This window comes from Sus scrofa, chromosome 17 (genome assembly GCF_054392235.1).
Source record: "Sus scrofa isolate SSC_HxYL_T2T_F1_AM1 chromosome 17, Sscrofa_HxYL_maternal_Yorkshire_Landrace_v2.0, whole genome shotgun sequence".
Lineage (NCBI taxonomy): Eukaryota > Metazoa > Chordata > Mammalia > Artiodactyla > Suidae > Sus > Sus scrofa.
The window spans coordinates 67,117,839-67,128,214 of record NC_139399.1 but is presented as its reverse complement, the minus strand read 5'-3'; positions in this window follow the sequence as shown (position 1 = coordinate 67,128,214).

The window sequence follows — 10,376 nt, the reverse complement described above, 5'->3', positions numbered from 1 at the left end:
GCCCCCAAATTAAAAACTCATTTGGATTCAGTGAAACATTCATTGCAGCTAAAGGATCCTCCCCAAACCAGTGCTGGGAACCTTCTAGAGGTTCTTCTTAAAACCATAGTTTGCTGAATTAAAGCAAGTTGCCAATTTGTTTCCTCCAAGATTTTCAGCAGGAACAAGATGATGGACTTGAGCGTCAGGAACCGTGCTGTGTCTTGGTTGAAAGCTGGTGGTTTAAAAATTGCCTATTTCTTGTAAGAGCTGGAGATGTTCCCCTCATTCTGGCCGCTCAGAGGCAGCAGCACTTCCACGGCAGCGTGTCCTATGTTCCAAGAGGATGCAGGGGGTGGTGTCACCAGGCTGGTGAGAAAAAGTGACTGGAAAGACAGCCTAAGCCATTTCACCCCTTTATTCAGAAATCTCATGTTTCTATCACACGTTTTCTCTTAAAGCCCTTTTTGCACGTGTTGTACCTTCTGAGTCTCACCGTATTCTAAAACCGAGCTTTCGGGGGACTGCGGCTTTTTTGTCTCTGCATCTACATCCACACCCGAGAGCTCATCAACTTAAATTGGAGAGGACCTGGGGAGAAAAGCCACGCAACTCTGACGGCCTCTGCTTTGCATCCTGTGAAAGCAGCAATGCCCGTTTGGAGGCACGCTTCCAAGGTTACGTGGAAAACCAATGCGAGAGCCCCTGCAGGTGTTCCTTCTGGTCCAGAAGCTCTGTCCCTTTGTCTGCTGGGCTGTTCGTCCCTGGCCAGAAATTGGTGTGTTGATCTATGTCCTGGTTTCCCAGCCGGCCCAGTGGCCAGCAGCTAGAGCCCTATCTCAGAGGCAAGTGAACACAGCATCATGAACGAAGTGGCACAGTTAGAGGTGGAGGTGTCTGTCTATACCCTGTCCTGAAGGGTCTTAGAGTGTAGGAATGGGGGCTGAGCTGTCTTTGTCTGAAACACACAAACTGTCCAAGTGAAAATCCTCAGTAACCACTTGCTCAATTATTAATCCATTTGTCCAGTCATCAAGGGGCCAGGAGCCCTGCCCAGCATCTTACAAGCATGATGTCGCTGAATCCTCAAAATGATATCACACACCACGCCTGGCACGATGGGATGAGAAAGGCATTTCACCTATTCTAGGCATTTCACCTATTTCAACATCCAACAAACCCAAACGCAGGCACATTTTGCAAATCACCCAGCCAGGCCCCCTTGGAACTGTCTAGGTCATCAAAACCAAGGAGAGTCCGAGAAACTGTCCCAGCCCAGAGAGTAGCCCAGGGAGACGCAATAACCAAATGCAATGTGGTGTCTTAGACCTGCAAAGGGACATTAGGAGAAAACTAGCGAAGTCTGAATAAACTGCAGACTTGAGCTCATCATAATGTGCCCATGTCGGCTTTGCCCTCACAACATACCATGGAAATGCAAGATGTCAGAAATAGGGGGCCCTGGTTTATGAGGACTCTCTGTGCTGTCTTTGCAACTTCTCTGTAAATCTCAAACTATTTTAAAATAAAAGATTTAGAAACTTTGGTGATGGAGTTCCAGTTGTGGCTCAGTGGGTTAAGGACCGGACGCTGTCTCCAGGAGGATGCAGTTTCAGTCCCTGGGCTCGTTCAGTGGGTTAAGGATACAGTGTTGCTGCAAGCTGCGGCACAGGTCACAGATGTGGCCCGGATCTGGCATTGCTGTGGCTGTGGCATAGGTACCAGCTACAGCTCCAATTCGACCCCTAGCCTGGGAACTTCCATACGCTGCGGGTGTGGCCATTAAAAAAAAGAAGGAAGGAAAGAAAGAAGGAAGGAAGGAAAGAAGGAAAGATGGTAAAACAAAAAAAAAAAGACACTACTAAAGAATAAAATCCTTCAAGCTAGGCACTATTAATTGCCCCAATCTGAAGGTGAGGCGACCAACCAGAGGAGTTAAAACTTGTTGTCTCCTAACCTGCTTATCATTTTAGCAACTTCTCAGACCCTGCTCTGAGGCTTACACCGCAGAAACCCTTCCGGGGCTCCTAAGAATTAGATCGTGAGAGGAGATCTCAAAAGGACAACTTCTCTGCTTGGCAGCTCGTGGGACCCAAGTTGCTCCGAGGGGCAGATGGTAATTGAGTCAACAGGGACGAGGAGCTCGGGGCTCCCGCGGTGATGGAACTGCCGGAGGCCTTCCAGGGAAAACATCTCCGGCTTGATTTAGAGAGACGATCGGAGACCACCCCGGCGACCCCGCGCGCCTGGGCTGTCTGCGGAGGTGGAAGAAAGGCTCCAATTCCGTGGGGCCTGGGTGGCAGGAAATCTCCCGGAGCAACCTCCCACACCATCCAGACGGCGAACTTTCTGCTTCTCTGCGAGTCCGAGACCCACAGCTGCTTCCGGTCAGGGGCAGCCAGCTTCCCTTTGGGAGCTCCTCGCTCCCACTGAGCCCGGCGCTGGCTCTTCAGAGCTTAGCCCCCTCGCCCCGGGGCAAGGAAGACAAACACCTCCTTTCCAGATCTTCGACCTGGGACCCACTGGGGCCCGTGTTCCCTTCCTCCTCTCTCCTCACCGCTCGCTTTTCCGAGTGCTCAGCAGCCTCCAGCCTCACCTGTGGGGATTTCTCGGATGGTGCCCTTGCTTCTGGTATGTGCACCCTCCCTCCAAATTTCCCCCCAGCGACGTTCAGGGTGATAAACTCCCAGTGCTGCTGAACTATGCCCTGGACCATAGTGGAGCCTGTGGCTTTTGCCTCCCCACATCTAAATTCTCTTCTCCCACAGCAGCTCGGGCCAAGCTCTGCCCCTGCCAGCCAGCTGTCAACCCTGAGAGTCTGGTGGAAGAGGCCCCACCTCCCTGGTCCAGGCCTGGCTTCATCACAGTCCCAGGGCATGAGCAGCAGGGGGAAGGGGCATGTGGACCAAGCGGATTTGCCTGGGATTCTGTCACCAGCAAGTGAGAGACCCGAGTGCTCTTGGATGCCAAGGAAAGTCCCCTCTGATGTGCCCCAGGTGGCTTCGGTGGCTTCAGACCAGCACCTGTTATGCAGGTTTAGAAAAGTGTCCTGTCCCACCTCTTTGATTCTCGAAAGTGCCCCCATTGGCCAGTGAATTATAAGACCAGCCACTCACCATACCACCTTCCCCCAGGAAAGTCAACCTCAATTGTTGTGTGATATATACATCTCTGTTTTCCACTCTTTTCTTCTAGGCTCTAGACCAACACATTATTGCTTCTTGCTTATCTTACTTAAGAAGAAAAAAAAAAAAGTGGCCCTTCTTTTTCCTGAAACTAACACAACGTTGTAAATCAACTATAGTCCACTAGCATTTTTTTCATTTTTATTATTATTTTTTTAGTGGCTGCATCTACGGCACATGGAAGTTCCCAGGCTAGGGGCCGAATCGGAGCTGCAGCTGAAGCCTACACCACAGCCACAGCAACACCACATCTGAGCTGCATCTGTGACCTATGCCACAGCTTGTGGCAAAGCCAGATCTTTAACCCACCAAGCAAAGCTAGGGAATCAAACCCACATCTTCACAGAGACAACATCGGGTTCTTAAGCTACTGAGCCACAACAGGAACTCCTAATTTTTTTTTTTTAAAGTAGGCATCCTTATTCCTGAAACTAACAGAACATTGTAAAGCAACTATACTCCAATAAATTTTTTAAAAGTGGGTATCCTACAAAAACTCTTACAGAAAGCTCAGTCATCCTTCCCTGTGATAATCTTCAATCTACTCATTCTTTTGAATGCTGCAGCATACGTCATGAATGGATGTACAGTGGTTTACCGCGCTTTTATTTGTTGGTGGGCATTTATGCTGCTTGCTCCTTCAAAAAAAGTCTTGTTGCATGTGTCCACATGTTTTTGTAGGACAAAGCTATAGAAGTGGATGTGTTACTTGGAAGGGAAAACGGACAATGACCCCAACGTGGATGAACCGCAGGGATTACTACGGCTCCGCCTGGCTCTCTGTGGCCACCACCTGACGGGACCTGTGAAAACTGAGCTGAGAGCTCATTGTGTCAGGTTCTAATATGCCTCTCAGCGTTTTAGAACTCTCAGCATTCAACCCTGTGAAGCAGGAAAAATGACTACACCCATTTTACAGAGGAGAAAGCCGAAGCTCAGGAGAAATCTGTAATTTGCCCCAAATCACAGATCCGACACATGGAAAAAAAAAAAGGAATTTGGCTCCAGTCTTGCCTGACTGTGGGGTGTATGCTCGGCACCCCAATCTTCCCTCCCCCTCTTGGTGGCTGCTGATGAATGGAGAGATGGGTAGATGGGTGGGCGATGGATGGATTACTCCCACAGTAATCAATCAGAAATCAGAGCAGCCGGTGGGGGTTTGGATATGAAGGTCTCTTCATCTGGTTTGAATTATTATGAAGTCAGAATTATGTTGATATTTTTCATGCTACTTCCTGGAGGACAGTGATTATTTTCTTTCATTCATTTATTTTCTTTTTCTATCAGCTTTAGCTACTAAATCCTCCTCAGTATAACCTTCCAGATTTTCCCAAAATTGCACAGGAAGAGAAGGCTTTACTGTCTTCCAAGCTGTCGGCTTCATAGGGTGAGTCAAACGGCCTCCCAGGCAGACCTGCACTCCAAGGTCTTTGCCTTCGGGGCTATTTTGTCCACTAACTTGTGTGGCTTCTCAGGGAAGACATGTTTCTAGATGTGGCTAAGAGGGAATCTTCGTACACTGTTGGTGGGAATATAAATTGGTGCAGCCACTATGGAGAACAGTATGAAGGTTTCTCAAAAAACTAAAAATGGTACTATCCTATGACCCAGCAATTCCACTCCTGGGTATATACCAGAAAAACACAAAAACACTAATTCGAAAGACACACGCACCCCAATGTTCATAGCAGCACTGTTTACAATAGCCAAGATATGGAAGCAACCTAAGTGTCCATCAGCAGATGAAAGGATAAAGAAAAAAATATATACGATGGAATATTACTTGGCTATAAAAAAAGAACAAAATTATGCCATTTGCAGCAACGTAGCTGGACTTGGAGGATATTATGCTTAGTGAAATAAGTTGGACAGAGAAAGAGAAATACTATATGCTATCACCTATATGTAGAATCTAAAAATTACAACAGACCAGTGACTATAACAAAAAAGAAGATGACTCACAGATACAGATATAGAAAACAAATTAGTTGTTACTAGTGGGGAGAGAGAAGGAGCAGGGGTAAGATGGGGGATGGGAGTGGGAGGTACAAACTACTGGGTATAAAATAAGCTACAAGGATAAATATTCCAACATGGACACTATAGCCAATATTTTATAGTAACTATAAATGAAATATAACCTTAAAAAATTGCAAATCACTAGATTGTCCATCTGTAAGTTATATAAGTTGTGCAGCAATTATCTTTCCATCAAAAAATTAAACATAAAAAAATAAATGCTTGCAATGGCCGCCATGTCCCTTGGCTGCTGGTCGCATGCTAACACACAGTGGGAAACATTGAAAGGCAATATGGACGAACCTGGCTTTACTATCCTCTCACTCTTGCTTGCCTCCCCATGACTTCCTCCTGGGACTTCTCTTAGGATTTCTGGGCTGCTGCATGGCCAGGTGGGTGGGCCTCCCAGATGTGGCTGAGCTCACTGCAATCACTAGTGTCATCCTAGCCCAGTTAACAGGAGGAGGTGAGTCAAATCAGGGGGGTGAGGAGGGGAGAGTTCTACATCTGAGAAGAGTGGCCACTTCTTCAACTTGTCTGATGAATTTAACAAAAGCATCAAGGACATGACATGTATAAAAAGTTCACCTGATAACCATCCATTCTCCACCCCCGGGGTTTAAAGATTGACCTGTCAGATAATCCAGAAGATTCCCAATGCACAAACACACTGGAGATGTTCATAATGTCACCACCAAGAGTTGAGACAACCAGGAAACCAGTCAGGCATAAGCAGGTATTAACTATTAGACACGAGTTAGAAGTAATAAGGGCTACGAACACTTAGCAACGTGGATGGGTCCTAGCAACATATGGGACCCGGTGAAAAAATGAAGAAACAGAATAAGATATATAGTAAGGCCCTTATGTAAACTGAAAATAGAGGGACAACATTTATCTATGGTGATGGAAGAGTGGTTACCTTGGGGTAAGTAACTGACTTATGTGAGGCAGTAATTGGCTGAAAGGGGCATGAGAGAGGCTTCTGCGTGCAGATCTTCTGTATCTTGATCTCAGTGATGGCTCTGAGTATAGACAAATGTGAGTTCCATCAAGCTATACCCTTAAGATTTGTATGTATCTGTGGATGTGCATAGAAAGCAATAATACATATTTTGCAAAAATACAAACAAAATGATTAGTTCATTGGTATGGTGGTCAGTGGGACCAAGGGAAAAAGGAGTGGAGTAGGGGGTAAAAAAGCATGGATAACTGGCTGACTGGCTAGATGGCTGAATGGATGGATGGATGGATGGATGGATGAGTGGACGGAAGGATGAAAAGATAAATGGATGGAAGGATTGATGGGCAGATGGATGAATGATGGATGGATGGATAATGGATGGACGGAAGGGCAGATTGAGAGATAAAGGAAGGAATGGATGGATGGACAGATGAATGAATGAATAGATTGATAGACAAAGCTAGTTGATAGGGAGGGATAATATTCTTGACCCACCATAGTAAGCATGTTCCAATTTGCAGACATCAAAAACTGATGCCAGCCAGCTTAAGCATTGTAGAAATTGATCAAAGGACACTGTTAGCTCACAGCACTGGCAGCAGTGTTGGTGAATCGGGCTTAAAAAGCAGGCCAGTCCACAGGGAGCTGAGAAGCCGCTGAGGTCTTGTCCACAGAGACTATGATCCAGATGCTGCCGCTGGCCTTGCCCCCTGTATACAACTCTAGTGGGTGTTGAGCCATCTCTCACAGTCCGAAGTCTTTGTGCATCTCCCTGAAGAGTCTGTCCTGGGAGAGGGCATATGACTGGCCACGTGTGGGCACATGCCTGAGCCAGGGTCACAGGGGATGGGAAAAGGAGGAGCATCTCCACTGGCCTGGGCTCCTGGGTGATGGAAGGACCTCTCAGAGGATCCCCTCTGCCAGAGACCGGCCGTTCCCACACTGGGCACCCACTGCTGCCCCACGGCTCCGACAGAGCGATGGAGGGGAGAGAGGAGAGGGGCAGGTCTGTGATTAGCCTGCGAGGCCAGTCCTGCCAGCCAGGCCAAGGGCGCTTATGAGACATGAAGTTCCAAGCCAGTGGCAGCCAGAAGGGAAACTGCAGAAGTGCAGGAAACAGGAGAGTGGGGCTCAAAGTGTGGGGTGTTCTCAGAGGGTTTGCCTAACTGATGGTTGGTAGGGGTACCAACCACCCCAGTTTGCCCAGGACAGAGGACTCCCGGGAGGCTGGGCTTTCAGTCCTACAACTGGGAAAAGCCCAGGCAAACTGGGACAAGCTGGTCACTGTTGCAAACATCTCTGTCCTGGAAGACGGAGAAGAACGGAGCTCGCGGGGACGCAGACGGGATGGACGCCCCCCCCCCCCAAAGCTGGCCCGTGTCCCTTGATTCTCAAAGGCACATTCTGAAAAAGTGTGATTGAGTTTGGGAAGGCAATATAAATGCTAAATATTAATGTCTTCTGCCCCCAGGCGCTTCTGATTGAATCTAGATTATTTATCCCTGATTTGGGGCTTGATGGTAATGAAGTCGAATCCCCACGCTGCCCTGCCAGTTCCAGCCAGGGCAAAACCCCACTCGACACAGCTATCAGAGCTCAACCCACGGAGATGTGGCAGGGCCTTGGAAACTGCAAGGCATTATGCAAATATAAGTAAAGATGTTATTATCATCCCAGTTTGTAAAGGTCCCTTGTGATATTGATGATTTTTTATAGGACAAAGATCGATGCTTTTTCTGGGCTGAATTAATAATTCACTTATGCTAATAAAACAAAGAAATCCAATTGCCAGTGTCTCAGAAACAATCTCATTTCTGCCCCATGAATTCTAATGCAGCTGGGTTTTTTTCCTCTTCCGTTTTCCTTTTGAACTGGCAAATGGGAACAGGTGACTTGCAAAGTCTTGGCATATTTTGACCCCCAAAGAGTAAGCAGCCCCTGGATTTTTTTTAATGTGTTAGAATATTCCTCTGCTTCCGCTTGGCCTCAGAGTGTACCCCCAGCTGCAAGTCATTTGAATCAACTACCCACATTTTTGGTCAAAGCGTGAGAAACCTGTGCCGAAGTGACGTTTTCACCCCTTGGCCTTAAATGTGTGTGTCTTGTTTGTTCTCCACAAATGTGCATGGTGCGTTGGCCCCATCACAACATAAGCCAAGGTTTGGGGGTGGGGGGGAGCTGCTCTGGTGGCTGGGCGATTTCTAAAGCTTTCCAGGTGATCTGAGAGACAGAGTCCTCTTTGTGAGTGACCTCTAGTCCCTGGAGATGCTTGAGCATGAGGATTCAGTCATTAAAGAATGTTCAGCTTCATAACAACTGATTTCCAAAGCTTTGAATCCTGATTCCAATGGATTCTCTTGGTCCATCCGTCCCTCCTTCCACTTCTCTGAGCGCAAAGATGGACTGGCCCTTGGGGGAGGGGGCGGAGTCAGCTCCATAACAGAAGGATGCCACGTGACGTCACGGCACGCCCACCTGCTCTCATCTACCAAGGGCTTCCTCTTCTGCCCCTGTTCAGGGTTCTCTGTGTGAGAGGTAGACGTGGGAACAGAGAACCTAGGGGCCGAAGGCAGCTGGCTCTGTTGTTCTTGTGGCCGCAGGCAAGCTTCTCCACCTCGCTGTGCCTCAGCTTCCTCCTCTGCAAAATGGGAATGAAAATAGTACTTACCTGGAGGGTTGCAGTGAAGCCCAAATGACTTGTCGCAGGGGAGCTCATGGTGGGAGCTCTCCAGGGTCCCCAGATCCTTTCAAGGGGTTTGACACCATTTTCACAGAAATACTAAGATGTGATTGGCCTCTTAGACTCAGATTCTCTGAGCACCCAGTGGAATGTTCCAGAGACTGCATGGAATGTGATATTGCAACATTCAAAAAGATGTGCAAAAAGGGCAAACCATGCCTCTTTTCACTAAATGCTCAGTTTGGAAGGCATTGCTCTTTTCTATAGGAAGGTATGTAGTGGGTTTATTACTGCTATTTTTAAATGAATAAATAGTTTTAAGTATTTTCCGTGTTAATTTATGATAAATCTTGATCACCATTTTATAATTGGGAATTTTGTAACAGAAGCTCTTTAGGGTTGTCATCTTTAAGGGTGTTGAGAAGTTCTGAGGCCAGAGCTGCTGCATAATAGATGAAAGGCCCTCATTTAATGCAAGAAAACCGAGAGCTGCTTCTCGCTGTCCCATTTTGCAGAAGCAGAAACTGAAATTGACAAGCCAGACAGACTCAGAGCAGCAGCAGACTCAAGCCCAGGCTTGTCTGGGTCCAGCGCCTGTACATGCAGCATTGAACTTATTCTCCTGTAATCATCTGTTTCATCCAGGGACTAGTCACCTATGACAGTGCATATACGAGGCGCTCTGGAAAGGCTTGATGAAGGAATAACTCATTGAATATTCCAGCACACACGATTTACTTGAACGCATCTTATTTCGAGCCTATCACGTGGCAGGAACAGGTCTCTTTGGTCTCGGAATCTCCTGGATGTGGAGTCTCCCAGGTGTCCAGCACCGGCTGGACCCGCAGTCACTGCTTATGTGCAAACCAACAATCCGCAGTGAGTTTAGCAGGGGGTAGTCTCCTCCCCATTAAAGCCAAAGACTTTCTTGTCCAAGGACACCATCAACCATTCCTATAATCAACCCCATCAGTGTCTGGATATCAGAGCAAAGCTCTGGGAGCTTACCAGAGGAGGGGCTTTCAAACTTGGATGCCAAAGAATTCCTGTTAATTCGAAGAGCCTAGCCGCGCCGTTCTTCGTCTTATCTTGACATCCAGTGACCCCCTGAAAGATTATTTCAATACAGACACAATCTGCCTTTTGTCTCCCTGACTTTCAGGGTCGAAAATGGCTGAATGCATCCAGAGGCATTTCATAGTCAAGGCAGATGTGAAGTCTATTCAGGCCAGAGCTCCTACAAGGGCTTTGCAGGAAGGAGCACAGCACCCATTTCGAGAGCTGACAAGGGGGGCCCTTACAGACTGGGAGCTTTCCACGCCGCTGTGCCCACCGCCCACACCCTCTGACCGCACCATTTTATCGGGGTGATGAGGTTCTGCTCAAGGGCACCCAGAGGTGGGTTGCAACTCCTCACCCACAGGACTCCTTTCCTCTGGTCAGCAGGTGTCATTTGAAATTCATGTGTATGTAATTGAAAGCTGGGTCGCCCGCCCTGCAGGAACCACCGAGCGAGCGGTGACCTCAGGGGTGATTAACAATGCAGCTC